Below are 17801 nucleotides of genomic sequence, written 5' to 3'. Positions count from 1 at the left end.
ATAACCCATAATACAATATCTCCTAGTCCACATAGGATTGACTCTAGTATCATTTATAATAATTTAGGATCACATCCGAAAAAACTAGCTAGAATGTACTATTTAGATTTTTTTGATCCTGTATAAGTATCCAACATCTTTTGGACAAATAACAAAGATAAGACTAAATATACATCCACATAATCCTCACAGAATTGATACTAAACATTTTGTAAAATGTGTAAAATGAAATTTTAGCTTCATTTCATGCATAAGGAAAGTGTCACCCTAACAATTAATGTATGCTAACATATCATGTACTCTATCTTCGTCTTGCTAAGGCATAGGTCATATCTGCCAAGAATCACCTGATTTCTTCGTATCCTTGGAGATGTTAGATCACTATTATATCATGCAGATAAACTACCTTTGACATGTGTGCTTGAGTGCTCAAACATTTAGGAGAAGCTTAACATATTTTTAAAGAAAATAATAATACTGCAAATTGGATAGCATCATATGTTACTGCTCATACAGATTTCATTTGTAATTATTAGATATCTAACTTTTTTGATTATCATAGTTGTATTTATACCGGAGTGGTTTAATAAATTTTGGTATACCAAAATATTTAGAAGCATTTGAGCTAATTTTCGGCCAAATATGGTGGAAATTAAGCATCATGTAAAGATTCAACATGAAAGGTCACATTTTTGAATTTACTTGTGTAAAAAGGATGCATGGACCGTCACATGGTTAATTTTGCTTTTATGGCCTTGAACAAGATCCTACTGTTGAAACACTGGGCAACTTCAAAGCTATCAGGATAAGTCAGATGGTAGCTAGGACAGGACAAGGGTTCGACACTCGATTTCACGTGGGGTGCAGTGGATAATCTATACCTAGATAATGAGATGGACATTAGCCAATCACGCATGGTGATGCCTTAATTTGGCAATCCAACCAAGGCACTAACCTTAAAAGCTGTTGGGTGGTTGCGTTGGTGAGACATGAGGTGTGCGCGATGGTGCGTTGCTAAGGCAAAAGCAACAGCAAAATGACAGTGCTTTGATGGTGTTGTTATACTTGCATGAAGTGGTTGCGAATTGACATCTCGCTCGGCTTTCGTTAGCATGCAGCAACGGCTTAGGTTTTCTGCCAAATCACTTGCTAAGCATAAACACTGCCATCAAAAAACCAAAACAAAACCCACACATGAACCAAAGGAACACAAACACTACATGCCTTCACACACGGTCTATCGGCATCCTCAAAAAGTCGTGACATGGGAAGATGATACGCATCACTAATTAAGGTGAGACATTGTAGGAATAACCTTTTTTGTTTTTGATGAAAATGGAAGTAGCCTGAGACTACTATCAGTCTTTATTCATAATAAAGCAATTTACAAGAGCAAAACAAAGAGAAGAACATAAGTGTTAGGACAGAGAAAAAACTATAGGGTAGGAATTATTGGACCGATCGAAGACAGTATCACACACCGGCACATGGACTTCCTCTTTGGGACTCTTCAAGGAGAGTTGTCTTATTACACAAAGATACATGTATACGGCCTTGATTAATCCAAGATGAATGGGCATGCCAACTTTGTCATAATTGCGCATTCTTTCTGGGTGGTTAGGTTGAGATTGTGGGCATTAGTTTGTACAGACTAACTACGGTGTTGCTTCATTCGCACACGTCGATTGCTGAGTTTGTGGGCCCAAAAGTCCATGTCTAATCGACAGACACATGTAGATTATGATGAACAACTGCAGAGCGCGACAAGCACGAGTAAGCTATTATAACATTTTTCTTGAAATATGATTCTTGAAGAAAGAAAGATAATATATATACATATATATATTGAACCCCAAATGGCACCTTGGACACCAAAGCTTCCACAGTTCTTGGATGCCTCAAAAGACTGTAGTTGCAGAGCTTAAAAAATATGGTAATCGTACAACCCTGATCTTTTTGCTTTCAAGGCGGATACTATCAAATTCCATCAACATTTTACCCTACCTGGAAATATTTGATGATGATGTATGTACTGAGTTACAGGGGAACGATGTTTCGAATATGAACAGGGCTGATAACCAAGGAATTGGGCTTCAGATTAGACACCTTTCCTTATCCTGGACTCATTCTACGATCCGCTTATCCGTGGACCCTATCAATCAGGATTGAAGAAAGGTGGTATCCGACCGTCTTTTCAGAAGAATCCCATCAAATCGGCGCTCTACAGCCTCGATCTATTTTTATTAACACCACAACTCCAAACCGTCCAATCTGTTGGGCATCTCTCAGGATTAGTCACAATCAAAAAAATAACCTCTCAAAATTAGTCAACTACAACACCACCTTGGGCTTCGTTGTTTGCTTCTTTTCTAATGGATAAAAGCAAAATCTATGAATAAGATTCGCTAGCAGGTGCTTCCATGTGCAATAGCAAATATAGGAGATGCTAAATGGATAACAAATGCTACTGCGCCCCCTTTCATGAACAGTCATTTAGTTAGAATATTTTACAATTCATAACTTTTTGGTATATTAATGAATTTATTAATCCGCGAAGACTATTCATAGATGACTTATTTTTGAAAGCTATGTTCGTCGCTCATTTTCAAAATCTATGTTTACTTGTTTGCTTCATGGATTTCACTAAAGTTCAACGAATATTTGCTTAAAAGATTTCCTTCCCCGTTTGAGTGCGGGCACATAGAATGGTATTAAAGAACTGTGGGAGGCTGTTGTGTCAGGTTATATTTTGGCAAATAATCAAGATGTTCAGATTCACTAGTTATTAACAGTAGAGAATAATTTTATAGGTATCGATTTAAATGTTCAAGAATCATTATACATCCTAGTCTCATAATTTTGTTCCTCTAGGTTCCGATTCAAAAAGATCCTCATGTGGGAAGGAATCATAGACCTCATGATTTTGCCCGATCCTGATTCAAAAGGCATCTCACATGAGAAAGATGAGGTGAACTTTCTCAAAAATATCTCTGGACAGATCATGCAAATTTTCCTCTGCATCAACTATCCTGGGAGAAGCCTTAGTCAATGAACCATAAGGTCTTTCCTTTTCAATCTGGTTCATGGGCTGGGTTCCCTTAGCCCCTTGCAATAATTCTTCACCCAGTTCATCCACTTCATGAATGTCTTCTTCTGTCTGCAGAGAAGCAAATCCATTAGAAGTTGAAGGACAGCCTAAAGTCTCCAACGGACACTGGACTGCAGTATCTTGCTCTGGGTCATTCATGTCAGTGGCTTTTATTGATCTCTTGCCGCTGCTAGAACGACTGAGCTCTTCTAATGTTTGGCTTTTTTTACCCCTAACATCAGTGCAGAGTTTTCCTATATAAGCTAGAGTCTTCTTTGACTCGCCATCAATATGGGACTAACAATGCCCTCCCTACTACACCACAATACACCTCTTCCCTTTATCTCTCTATCTCTCTCTCTCTAAATGCACAACACAAAAATACCTATCAAGTTTTAGACATGACTTCACCTGAGTATTTGCTTAGCTGTGCATCCTCTCATTTCCAACCAAGACATTGGGGGTTAAAGTCTTAAAACGATGTTATCTCACAAGATTGCAACACTGCACAATCCAAGAATAACATACTTTGATATGTCCGAAAGAAAAGAAAAGAATTTTAGACGCAACCTCTGCCCAAATGTATTATTGCATTGATCGATCTATAAACTTGTTCTCACACCCACAAAGCATATTCCTATGGCTCGGTCTACATTGTGTTCTCCTGAGTGCCAAATTAGTGTTATGTGTCATATTAGTGAGGTAGGTGCTCGTCAAGCATTTTTCTTTCAATCACTTTTTTGAAAAGTGCAAGCAGTATCACAGATTGCAGTACATCTCTAAATGGCCACTATCAGAAGATAGACAGTCATCAAACAATATACGTTGTGTATGACATGCTATAAGCCGCTAGATCATCTTATTTGATGGCCATCCATCTTCTCATGATGGTTCTTTAGAACTATACAGTAGTACTTAAGACTATGTAGCAGCATTTTGTGATACTGTAACACACTGTAGAAATATATGTTCTTTTTGCTTTTTCATATATTTTCATATTTTAATTTATAATATTAGGATACCATAAATGGATGAATCATGAAGGGTGAAAATTAAGAGTGATCTAAGATGCTTCTTGAAAACATATGACATGTCATCTCCAATCCAACAAAATCTAATCCAATGGCTCCACCCATTTCCAAGTTGGATTCAGGACAATATTGCCATGTTACCTGGTTGTCTTGAATAAGCATGATAGATGATCCTGCTGGCAGGTCCAAACTAGAGCCGAGTCCGCCCTAGTCCACCTTGGGACCACATCACGAAGTTCGGGTCTCGATCTTTCTGAAACTGATCCATTATGCGAGGCCCAACTCTATCCTGGTCTTTGTTTATCGACAAGTCAGTTGGACCTGCATTATACCATGTCATACATATTTAAAGCCTGAACCAAGCCCAATCTAAATTATTTTAGGAGTGCTCACTGTCCGACTCTCAGTAAGTTTGCTCTTCGAAACGAACTTGAGGGACCAGTTTCGCAAACCAATGGCTCCACTGCAACATGACTGTAGATTCTTACACCTAAATCTAGATTTTCTTAGCAAGGTCTTCAAGCCTTTGAGCCAATCGGGCTCTCATAAAACATACACATGCCAATGGGACTTCGATCCGTAGGTTGGAAGAAGATTCTTGCTTCTCAAAAAGTGGCAGTTCCGCCCTCGTTCAGGAAAATGGGAATTATAAATTAAAATAAATTTTTTTTTTAAAAAAAAAAGCACTATATGCATTCTCTATGTTTAATGATAGTAGGTAAAAGAGAAACCAATTGTGTAAGATTTTGGTTTAGTACAGAATGTCGAGATGCAACAAAGAAAATTCTAAAGATTTTTTTCCTTCAATCTTTGGTGAAATAGAACTTCACATTTTCAATGACTCATCCATATCATGTGACCAAGATTTTTTTTCAAATTTCAGGAGAATTTGAGTAAAGATTAAAAATATTCCTAAAGATCTTTATGAAGATTAATATATTTTTCTTCACATTTTGTTTAATACCATTTTATATATCAATTATATCGCAACTTTAAAAAAAAAAAAAAAATTGATCCTCTCTCTTGTAATTTTTTTTAATCTTCAATAAAAATTTGGTGGCTATTACTCCTGCCTCTCTTTCATTCAAAAAAAAAAAAAAAACTTGAGTGATGCATTTTCTTTTATTATATCCGCTGCAAAGCTAATAAAAAAAAGTAACTCCTCACTCCCCATGCCATAAGGACATCAAGCCAGCCATACGTTGACATAAATATAAGCCGGATGGAATACAATTTTTACATGTTCCTATAATAAACTTATTTTGCTTAAACCATATTTCCATGTCAATTTGATGGGAACAAGTGGTAACTTTGGCACGCCTTCATCATCTAGGTTGGTCTTCTATTCACCAGCGGACATAATAATAGGACTTCATTGAAGACGGTTTAGTTTAAAGCGCCCCACTGACACACTTGAGACCTAATCAATGACCTCCGCATACACATGGCATGTATCAAAAAGTACCAACCAAACTCCATTGCCTTTCTTTGGTGCTATCTCCAACATCCATCCCAATGAAGCCTTCATGAATTTACCTGTTGACAACAGCAATCTACTGTCGAGATCTGGTGCCTTTGTCCTACCAATCAAAATTATTATCTCATATGCACTGCTTGCTTATGGTCCAAAAGCTCTTTGGCAGTGGGCAACTCGGTTTTGCTGGTACAGAGGATCTCTACTCACATCCTCAACAATAACGAGACCTGATTAGAGTGCAGAGCTATTCATAAATCCACTTCTTTCCGGCATGTGACTGCGTTCTTCGTTCAGTTCCCTTCCCCTACAGCGTCCTCCATTACCTACACGACAGGTGTCATTTTAGGTTATCAGTGTACCGGGCCAGATGTACTAGCCAAGGCCCATCCTGATAAAATCCAGCATCGGGCTTGCAAGGAGAGATTCTTTGTGCACCGCCTGCCGTGCATGCGCGGTGCAAAATACGTACACCATCTGCAATGATTGATTCACATACGGAGTCAAAATACGGTGTATGAAAAAAAATATTTTTTTTTCTTTCAACCCCATGTATGCGTAAATCATCACGGACGGTGCGCCCACAAAGGATTTCACGGCTTGCAATTTGCAAATTACACGAGCAGTTTCGGGGACTTTTAGGTTTTTCTCGAGATCTGCTGAGGCCCGGCAAAGAAGAACAAACCGGGCCATATTTGGCCCGGCTGTTTTCTGTTGGACAGACTTACCTAAAGCTTAGCCCATCCTAGCCGTTGTCACGACTAGGCGCCCAACGTTTGCAATTGGTGAAAGTAGAAATACCTAATCAACGTATGTGGGGAAACCAACCAGGTCACGTGTCGAAGAGATTGACAGAGGGAGTGTCCGATTCTAGGTGGAGATGAACATCTATTCGGTTAGTGGAGCAATTGGTTTGGAAATAAACAAAACTGGAGATTTCGCTAATTTGAGATGACATGCGGATCCTATTTCTCGCTGTTTTTCGCTGGGTTTTCAACGGACTGGGTCAGGTGGTTTTGCTTGAGCCGACGAGAACTTAAACTGACAGAAATTAGCCTGGGCTTAACTGACAAGGCCATTCATTTCAGGCTGGTAGCCCATGGCACACTTGACCCAGGCAACATTCTTTAGGGGCTGTAGTGAGTTACCGTTGGGGTTGCGTTGACAAGATGTTGTATTTAAATATAATGCTTTCTTTCTTAATTGACCAAGTGCAATTAATAAAAGATCAATCCAGATATAGAACTGGTCAACCAATATGTGCACAGCATGTTCTGAGTTGAAAACAGGTTCAACGCACCGAGTATTCTACAGAGGCAAGTCTCACCTCGAGCAAAACTCACGGCCTGGATTGAATTTAGGGTGAGTTGCGTGACATAAGGTGCAGGGTGGGCCAGGGTTCAGATCTCCTATGGTGCGACAGTGCATGCTGGGATGGGTGACACATAATCATCTTAGAGATCGGACGGCTTCGTCCACCGCTCAACTGGGTCAACAGCAGTGTCCTACGATACAAGGCAGGAGTTGCTAAACAAGATGGGTATTGAGGGTACGGTGATAGCCAAGCATGCACCGACCTCCGTGGTGTAAAACAGGAACTGCAGAGGATCTCAACTCGGCGAGACCAAGCTCATGTCTATGACCCAGACGGTAGGAACCACGGAAAGGAGCACTTACGCACGCCAAGCGGTTTGTCCGGTACCGCCATGTCAAAGAATCAAAGCGCTTGGAATTCCTTAAAATTTCAAGGACAAATTTACTGAAACATGTTACGGGGTTACATCATCTCGAACTTTATCTTCGGACTTTGTCTTGGACTACACTCTTCGGCCAACAGCCAAGATGCTAAAGTAGACTTCGACGGCAAGCAACATTTGAATGTCCTTTTCTTTCTGCGAGAGAGTTCTTGTCACTGTGGCCCCAACTCGAATGACCCCTCAAACTAGTAGGTAGTGGACAATCCTATTGAATTTTATCTCTGAATATTATCCTCGACCACCCATAGACAATTTCATCGTGCTACTGCCGACCTTGTGGTCAAATTTAAGCCGACGACTTCCAAAAAACTAAAGACACTGAGCCATTATAAAGAAAACATAGACCAGCACCACATCTCTCAAATATCGAACGATTATGATAGAACTCCTGACGGTTATAACAAATATGACATACGAGTTAATACCATCAATCACCCATTGTCCATGATAACATCATGGATCATGATCCTCTATGATGATTACCAATTATTGAAGTAACATATTTCTTATCCCTTTATAGAGAAATATAAAAGATCCTTTGATGAGTTTTTTATTTTTTATTTTTTTTTATTAGAAAAGCACTCTCTTAGTAAAATTCTTTCCCACTGTTCTCAAAATTTTAATTATTTTAAGCATCAAAAGATGATAGGATTTTCCATCAGAGAATCTCCAATAATCAAATTTTTTTTACAGATCCCAAGAGCATCTAGCTATTCCCAGATCACTGCCAACGATCTAGCTCCACCTTAGATCACTGTCAATCTAGCTATTTTTTTTTTGATCCAAAGCCTTGCAGCAACAAAGCTTATTGCGGCCTCTAATTTCTTTGACCCGAGACTTTTAGGTTGCTTATTGCTGGCCAGAAATGCAAAAATCTTTAAGAGTAGCATCCAGTCATGGGAACTTGTCATGGAAGGGCACTTTCACAAGCAACCAAGGTTACTCACCCACTTGCAGTTGGAGAATCGATAACAACTAGGAACACCTGGGATTCAGCGCCAACCGCATCCTAGAGGTGGTGGGAAAGGTACAATATTCATAATTAGAGGCTCTGATTTTGGATTTTTTACTCAACAAGTTTATTACATCTTATTTCCTGGAGCAAAATTTAGAGCAGCATGTACAAGTTATGTAAGATTCACCCTGAGAGTTGATCATATTCACATCAAGGGCAACTCGACGATCACCATGGGTTAGATTTCAAGATAGACCCAACCAATGGATAGTCGTCTTTGCTAGTAGATATCTTGAGGATAGCTATGAGTTGACTACATTCTAAGCCATTTATATCGATCAAAAGATAAATAATATTACAGATAAGATAACTTCTTACGTAGCCAAGCAATCAAGCACTCTAATAACACTCTATGTATTTATTCCTTCTTTATTTCATGATTTTTTTTTTTTTGATTTTGCAAGATGTATTTATACTAGAATTGTATGAACTTCCCATTCTATCAAGAGAAAAAAGAGAGGTGTTTTTTGTTTTAACTAGCAGCGAACCACAGATATATACTGAGCTTATATGCAGTACCCTTGTGGCCAATAACCACTACATCCAGCAACCAAAAAGCTAGACTCCCCAATATATTAGTGGTAGACAGAGGATATTTAATGATGGGCACGCAGTACCTAGATACTCTTGGATGGCCCATGCACTGCCAACGACAGCCAACGTATCGGATAGGGCCGGCGGAACAAGTAGGGTTAACGTGGCTCAAAGGCCCATCTCATCCTAGGTCCGCCTTCAGCCCTTGATCCACGTTGGCCCAGTAGAAATCACGGCTTAACCACTATTATTAGGGCTGAAAATGGGCCGGATAGGCTGGGCCAACTCTACCAGCCCAACTTGCAATACTTATCCGGGCTTCGAGACGGGCTTAGGCCTGACTTTTGAGAAATCTAGCCTGAGCCCAAGCTTAATAGGCTGAGCTTGAACGTGATTAATATTTCGTACCATAACTTCATGTTTTTTTGGATGAAATACCATAACTTCACATCAGCAACCATCTGATGATTAGAAATGTTTACCAAAAAAATTTGACAACATAATTAAAAATGGCATTCCTATTTTCTCAACGGTACATAAATAAGTACGGGCTCCATTTTGGATCTGAGTCCAATCTGGATGTGAGTCAGAGTTCAAGCTCCGTTTCGAAACTCATCTGAGCTCAAACTCAGGCCAAACTCAAGCCGAACCAATGATATATTAGAACTTAGCCCAAAAAATATATAGATTATAAATTTATGCCCAAACACAATCTACAATCTTTTGTGCCTAATCTTTAGTCTGATCTAAAGCCCGATCAGCACCCAATTCCAGTGCTATCCATTATAGCGTGATAGCAAATACTAAATGGTGAATAGGACAATAAAAATTTTTTTGTAAATTGCATGTAAAAAAAATATACCATCCCATCTGATTATGCCACATAGTCATCTTTTTCAACATGCATTTAATGCCTGTAATTTTATTTTTTCGTCTGAAATTTCAAATGATAAAAACATCCCTCCTTTTGAAAAAATTACATCCTGTAGTGATATTATAACATCCTACGGTACAATTATGACTTATCGTACAGGATATCATAATTTTTTTACAAGATGTCACAAAAAAAATTAAATATTTTCATTATTGAAAAATTTATGAAATTTTCAAATGACAAAATTATCTATATCAAAATTATAATATCCTCTAAAAAAAATTATAACATCCTGTACAGAAAGTCATAATTTCACCGTAAAATATTATAATATCACCATAAGATGTCATAATTTTTTTTAAAAAAATATATATTTTCATCATTTAAAATTTCAAACGAAAAAATAAAACTGCGAACATTAAAATGATAATATATTTTTTCTACGCTAGATATGCTGTCCAAAAAATTTCTCATGGGATGTCTAGTTCGTCTAGATGGGCCAGGATAGGTGATGTCCTGGCATGTAAGGAGTTCTATAGGACTGCAGAGGTTATCCCAATGAGGCATATAAAGGATTCAAAGGTCGTATCGCATAGAACTTAGGTAGCTTAAGCGGTAAACCTGAACTATTAAAGTAGACCTAATTCTTGATCCTGCTCTCCAGCTCCCTCCCTTTCCCGTGCAGCCTCTCTCCAACCGTCGGATGATGCAGGGACCTCAAACAACAATTCCCCCACAAGTGAAAATGTATAAGATTCAATAATTTGTACTCAGAGAAACCGTCGTCCTCCAAAACTTGAGATTAAAACAAACTTTTACTGAATTAAACAAAGATTCATAATCCAAGACACAGCAACATACTGAAGTTGTAAGGCCAAAAGATCATGAAAAGCAAGCAAAACAAGGAACAGCTAACAATAGAGATGATTCACTTAGTTAAACCCAAAAAGATGATTCGATTATCAATTTTAGACATCATGCTTGTAAAAAGCCCCTCCAATTTTCAGAAAAAGTTTGTGAAGTATATGGATAACAAATGAAGAGATGCACTGTTTGACTCTTAAATTCAAAAACCGGTAGTTCTGCACGGTAAATGCAAAAAATATAAACCGAGTAAATAGTGGAATTGACATTGAAAAAAAAAAAAGAGCATAACTTTACCGGAAAAAAAAAAAAAAGCACACACAATATGTTGCACTAACTGAGATGGCAAGCCAAGACATCAAAAAGAGAGAAGATCAGCATAGAACAACTAAATTCATGAAAATAAATTGAGAAAAATGAAAACTTGAGGTGATATTTGCAAGAAAAGAAACAAGAAACAAAAGGGTTGGAGCACAATCAAACTGATGGAATTCCAGCTGATAGGTGTCTGGCCTCCACCGGGACGGTGGTGGCACCCATAAGCTCTCTCATTTCACTCGAGTAGCAGCAGGGGAAGGCGTCATATGATCTCAATAAACCCAGTTCCATCTGCGCTTGTGCACAGCAACAACATCTGCAATACTGATGTAGATCAAACAAGTATTTAACTCAGCAGAACCAACAATGTTTGCACAAACCTCAGAAGCTCACGATTAAATTTTGAAGCAGCAAGGAAACTAAGCTAAGTAGATGACAAAAAGCAATCAGAAGACTATAGCAAAAAGAAGAAAGAAAAAAAGGGGAAAAAGAAAAGGAAGAGATGGTCAAGAGCAGGTAAAACACCAATAGAATAGCCTCTCCAGCGCATGAAAATTGGAAGATCAAAATCAAAAGTTTAGGAAGTAAATCAGTGACAAAGCTTATCTAGCAAGAAGGTGGCAAAGTAATTCCTTGCAATATCTTCAAAGAAAGAATCCAGAAAGTTAAAGATCTCCTCAGAACTTGTAAGTTGCCCAGATTGGAGGGGATGCTTTGCTAACTTCCCTCAGCATGGAATGCTTTCTCAGCTGACTTGGGATAACATGTTGCCGAGCTCCGTGATGAAAGACATGTAATGCAAAGTATCCAATTGATGATGTGTCACCGGGGTGCTGAAGTCTTCCCTGGAGCTTACAGTGTCGCATGATGCAAACTCTACAATTGTTGAAGACATGTGACTTGGGATTGCCGTTTGTTGGCCAGCTGGTCTTTGATGGATCGGATGGATTTTCTTGGGTGGGCCTCAGGTGCGCTTGGATGTCTGTTGGCCCCTCAGATCGACTCCACCATCGCTTTTTCCTCTCTTTCTACTTCTGTTTTTCCGCTTTTTGCTATGCTTTTTCACCCTCTTTAGCATATGTTTCATTGGCCCCTTTGTTTTCATTTCACTTCCTTATTGAAATGGTGGCACCATCGCACCATTTTCCTTAAAAGAAAGGAGGTTCTTTCAATATAACCCTTTTGTATGTAGTTTTCCTTGCCCACATGTAATCACCTTTGTGCCACTTCTACCAATCAGAATTGATTATCTCCCTGTAAATCCCAAAAAGTTCTCCAGCCAATATTCAATTTTCTAGACAGGCAAAAATACTTCTGAAGCTAGTTGAGCCTCCAAATAACTGTTGCTCAATCAAACTATCCTAACATCATAAATAATAATCATAAGCAGTTCATTCAATCAAAGAAGAGGAAAAGAAAGTATGAAAACTACTTGATAGTCGAAAGCTTTGGACTCAACATGAACATGATTCAATAGCAAATGTAACTTGCAACCATTAGTCTATAAAGACAGCACAAATTTCCAGATATGCTTGCAAAAGCCCAACACCATAGTCATAAAAGAATATAATTTTTATTTATGCAAAAAAAAGGCAGTAACTACTGAAACGGAGTTGGAAAGGCAATGGTCCCAAGAAGTATGAAGAGGATGACGAGTGATGAAGATTGCAAACATCTAATAATATTTTCAGATAGCCATCCAAGTGTGTTCATAGTTTTTCTCCTCATTACTTAGAGAATGTTGGATGATGGCCGGTCGACCAGAAGGTTGCTTTAGTTCTTTTCTTACATTTTGAAGATATACATCTTGCAGTTTTGTAGCTTTAAGAAAGTCAAGCAGCTCTCCAACCATCAACTAATCAAATTACAAGAAATCTATGGATCCTTTGCATTTGCACCTACAAGGCCTGATAATTTGGATTATAGAACTGAATCAAGATGCCATCAAGCTTAAGCACATGAAGTGCCAAAACTAAGAAAGGAAATGAACATTAAAAGATTTGAAGTGAAAAGGCCATGAGGGTCCACAGTGGCTTGATTGCTTAATAAAAGGTGGAAATTCCTGTTACTTCAGAGAGATGAGGGGTCCATGCAAGTATAAATATAATCATCTAGAGTACTTCGTCACATATGAAAGATGAAAAAAGTGATTTAGTATCTACTCAATGAGATATTATAGTTTGGAGATATGTAACTAAGATGTAATCATTTACAAACTTGACACTGAAATTTGAGGGGTTCAAGATCTCCTGAGAATGATAAATGCCATTAAAAGAACCCATGCAGTCAAACAGAAGAAATGTAATGGAACAATTGTCAATATGCTGATATAAATCATTGTTAAATAGTATAATTTCAAAGGAGGGAGGGATATAAGGAGGTGAGAGGAGCTTTAGAGGGGAAACTAGGCGAACAAATAAAGAAATATGACGTTTTTTTAAGGACAACAAGTAGATACAGAAGCTGATTGCATCATTAATGGCAGGTGATTGAGAAGAAGAGGGGTCACAAGTTCATATGCTTTCAACAGATAGAAGAGCATGATTGTTTACATTCTTTTGATAGTGAGATAATTTTCTGTGCATATCGACCAACTTCTTCCATGAGTAGTTAGAATCAAAGACTGCACACAACCTCTTAAAACTCCAACTTTATGATAAAATGTCCAACATGCATGAGAGGACTGGAGAAATACACTAAAGAAGAGATGCAAAGTTACAGCCTATAATCTTCCATCAACCGTTAATAGATCACGAATCCCACATTTGTTTTTAGAGAGAACACAGAATAAAACACTTCATATAGGCTGTAAAACTCCTCTTTTTATTTGACATGACCAACCTGATTATCTAATTGTCTAGGAAGCACCTTCTCAGTTAGCTGACCACAATTGTTAGGCAAGTGGATACCTTGTATATATTCCTATTCCGAAGGTGTAAACCAAAGTTCACCATGCCAGAACCGGACCTCGTGCTAGTCGCCAGTGGTATAGTTCGATTCACCCTCATACTGTTCTGTGCTAGGCCCAAACCGACATGGAAAAGAATGAGGGGGAGAGGGAAAACCGGATAAAGGAAAAGAGAGAGAGGGGGAGGGAGGGAGAGAAAGAGAATGGTGAAGACGCCAATGGTGGCCGCTGGAAGGCCGTAGAGGCCCTCAGATGACTAGAGAAGATGGGAAGTCCGAATTGAGTGAAGAAGGGGGGGAGAGAGAAAGAGAAGAAGGGAAGGAGAAGAACAGAGCAGGGAGGCTAGCGAAGGCTGGCGATGGCCGTCGAAGGGATGCGAAAGCCCTTGGATGACCAAAGAAGCAAAGAAGTCCAAAGCAAGGGGAAGAGGAGGAGAAAGAGACGAGAGAGAGAGAGAGAGAGAGAGAGAGAGAGAGAGAGAGAGAGATGGAAAGGGAGAGAAGGAGAGGGCAGGGAGGTCGACGAAGGCCAGCGGAGGCCGTTAGAAGGCCGCGAAGGCCTAAATCCTCCCCGCCTTCCAACAATCGAAATAGGGGCAACAACCCTTGTTTCGATCATGATTTTTTTTTTTTTGTCAAATCATAGTGATTCTAAATTTTTTTTTAGTAACGAGTTTGTCGAATTCACAGTATATCGGCAAAATAAAAAAATAGTTTAACTGAATTCCACAACGTCATTGCCAACTTCACCCAATGTCTTAAAAAAAATAAAATAGGAGCTTCTGCACCTATTTTGATCAACCGACTCCGGCCTCCAGTGCCCTCGACGAGCCTCTGGAGTCTCTATCTCCCTCTCCCCTCTCCTTCCCTCCCCGTCTATCTCTCTCTTCCTTTCTTCCTTCTCCCTTCTCCCTCCTCGCCGGCCCTCTAATGGGCACAGCAGGCCTCCGGAGGGTCTCTCTCCCTCTCCTTCTCCTTCCCTCTCCCTCTCTCTCATTTTCTCTTTTTCCTTCTCCCTTCTACCAGTGTTCCAAATTTCACACCGAAACCATACCAACAGGCCACCGGTATGGTTCAGCACATTCAGAACCATCCAGTTTGGGGTGATTCAGCAAAGCCTGGTGTAAACTAACTTGAGAACCTTGAATGTTGTAAGCGGACAAATATTGATGAAGATAGAAGATTTAGATGAGGATGACTTAAAAAAATAAAGAATCTGAAATAACATATAACAAGAGGGACAAAAGGATGGTAGGACGATAATGTTTAGTAGGGACTGAGGTTTTCAGAATACATAAAATGACAAAAACTAAAGAAGAAATTGCTTAGCTAGCTATGTCTCTTGTGGGTAAAGGCCTTTTAAGATATGGCTATGCTTTACATATGCAAAGCTGAAAATTGTGATCCATGTGTCAGTCAGAAAACAAGACCCTACTCTATATATCCATTAGAATTTTCACTTTGAATAATGTGTAACAGCTGAAAATTTTACTGGAATTTTTACACACAAATTTTCTAAAAATTATTATTACGTTTAGATAGACATATCTTGTCCCAGCAAATACAGACACTACTTACAGGCTATTACCAATATATACGTGGTGGCAGCCCATCGGTGTTGGCTTTAACTCTTTTGTTTTCTGTCAGCTTGCTAATGTCAAATCATGACTGTTGGCTGTAGCAGATTTCAGTGTTGCAATATCTTTAGAATGAAAAACCAAATTAATGTATACATCATACCTTGGTTAGGTAATTATGATCAAGATGGCTTGTCCAAATTTCATGAGTTAGATGGCTGCCTATTACTTCAATAAAGATGATCTAATAACTACGACTATTAAATTCAAAGTAAAACAACTATGCAAAAAATTGTGTTCTTTTTGCATCTATTCACATTACCAGTAAAAAAAAAAAAAAAATCAAAAGGAAAGCTAGGCACCATGCAAGGACTGGAGCTTTCTCCAGTGATCATACTGCTCTGCTTAGCAATCAAAGGTTCTGAGTTTGAATATTGGTGGTGCATCCCAAGCACTAGGACTTAGTAATTATGATACAGTAAGTCTCTCTCCCCTTCTTTAAAATAAAAAATAAAAAAAAGGTGCCAGCCAGCCACGCCTAGCTTTCCCCACGCCCCCCAACCATGCCACGGGAATTGGGTCTCCTGGTTTTCTTCTTAAAAATACTTATCCTATATACCTAACCTGCATCTTATAATACAAAAGGATGGGCCAAGAACAAGTCGTCCTTCCTCTGCAATAGACTGTGGAGCAAAAACTAAAGCATTCTTTAGGAAACTGGAAAGAGGAAAATGCCGATATAAGAAAATGGACTGATCAAATAAACAGAGAAAGCCCAGCTGTAACTTAGAATTCAGAGAACCTGACTCATATAATGAACAAAACAGACATAGAAATTAAGATCACATAAAATATTTCGAAAAAAATATTTCAAAAAAAAAGGATAGAAAAGCAAACGAGCCCTCAACCATTTCAATCAATTCAGCCCTAGAAAAAAACACAAAATGTTATCTAGAGAAGATAGAAAACCAACCGACAGAGCCATTTTACTTTTTGCAAGCAGAAGCAAGCCGATTCCATGAAGATATAGACGAAACAATCAAAAAAAAAACAATAATAATAACAAACAAGAAAAAAGAAGAACTAAAAGCACCTCGCCTGAACAAGTTTAAAAGCCGTTGAGACTAAATTCGCTAGGGTTTCGGTTGATTCCTTCGGAGAATAGCATGACATCAAGAACAGGAACAAAGCTTGACGAAATAAGTGGCTAAAAAAGAGGAAAAAAAAAATGCAAGGAGATAGATGATCGCCTCGACGAGCCGATGTCCGTCGTTGTTGAGCGAGGCTGAGACCAAACGTTTTGATAGCCTTCTCGGCTGCAGAGAGCAGTGAGTTTTAAGAAAGGATCCGAAAACGATCAAAAAACGGTGCGAAAGGTCGGGGCAAGGGATTCGGACGACGGAAAGAAGGGTGGGTGAATCCGGTGGTGGAAGGAAGAGAACTTGATGTCGGAGAAGCGGAGGCAGGCGCCGGAGACCCGATCGGCTGCGACAAGGGCGAGGTCGATGTGGCCGAGGCCGGCGAGCGCATGGACTAGTTACGCCGCCGTGCACGGCCGGGAAACCGACGGCATCGCCACGGCGATCGGCTTCTCCGTCGTCGTGGCCCCCTGCTTCTTCAATCCTAGATCTTGATTCTTCCCAGCTTCCATCGTTTGGCATAAGTCGGCCCGTTTTGCAGACTTAACGCCGAGTATCTCCAAAGGTACCCGAACCAAAATCATATGGGCAGACACTACGGAACAAAATATTGTACGTCCTTCCCATTTCAACATCTCTCTGGTATCCATCAAAACGAAGCTTAAAAGCCAGAGACTTAGATGTGTGGCTACCGGCTGGATGACTAATTTACTTATTTTATATTATTTAACTATATAACATATATCGATAAAAGTTGTATTTTGAAAACGAGGAATATAGTGAATGCCGAATATTTTTTATCACGAGACTAACGATTCCGTTGATAGAAAGATTTTTTAACTTGTAGATTTATTTTTTAATATAAATATTAAAAAAATAAAAAATTCATATCATATTTCTTTCTTTGATACCCATCTCATATGTTTTCTGTTTTTCTATAACAATAAATTACTTGATCTACATACACCCAAGACGTCCCACTCTTTACATATAATTTTTTTAGTTAACCAAATTCGTGAATTTGTGGATCAGAACAACCAGCCTACATAAACACATCCCTCTCCACCTCCCCAATCAACCATACATTTGCTCATAATTTTATGTATTATATATATATATATATATATGTATATGTATGTATGTATAAAATCTCTCTACACCCAAAATGTCCAACTCTTTACATATAATTTTTTTAGTTAACCAAATTCATGAATTTATGGATC

At 38.8% G+C, this 17801-nt stretch overlaps 1 long non-coding RNA gene across 3 annotated transcripts; it reads right to left on the bottom strand.

Annotated features, from left to right (window-relative positions):
• Positions 1-11014: 11014 nt before the first annotated feature.
• On the bottom strand, positions 11015-17245 carry LOC105040654 (uncharacterized). 3 transcript variants are annotated; one of them, XR_012140133.1, is made up of 2 exons: positions 13865-17245; positions 11015-12316 (listed from the first exon to the last, which is right to left on the bottom strand). It is a non-coding gene; the product is annotated as an uncharacterized lncRNA (long non-coding RNA). The 3 variants fall into 3 exon arrangements; XR_831206.4 differs by having other exon boundaries at positions 16533-17245; XR_831205.4 differs by having other exon boundaries at positions 11015-12311; positions 16533-17245.
• Between the last annotated feature and the right edge of the window lie 556 nt (positions 17246-17801).

This window comes from Elaeis guineensis, chromosome 3, assembly GCF_000442705.2.
Source record: "Elaeis guineensis isolate ETL-2024a chromosome 3, EG11, whole genome shotgun sequence".
NCBI classification, from domain to species: Eukaryota; Viridiplantae; Streptophyta; class Magnoliopsida; order Arecales; family Arecaceae; genus Elaeis; species Elaeis guineensis.
This window is presented reverse-complemented; position numbering and strand designations above follow the sequence as displayed.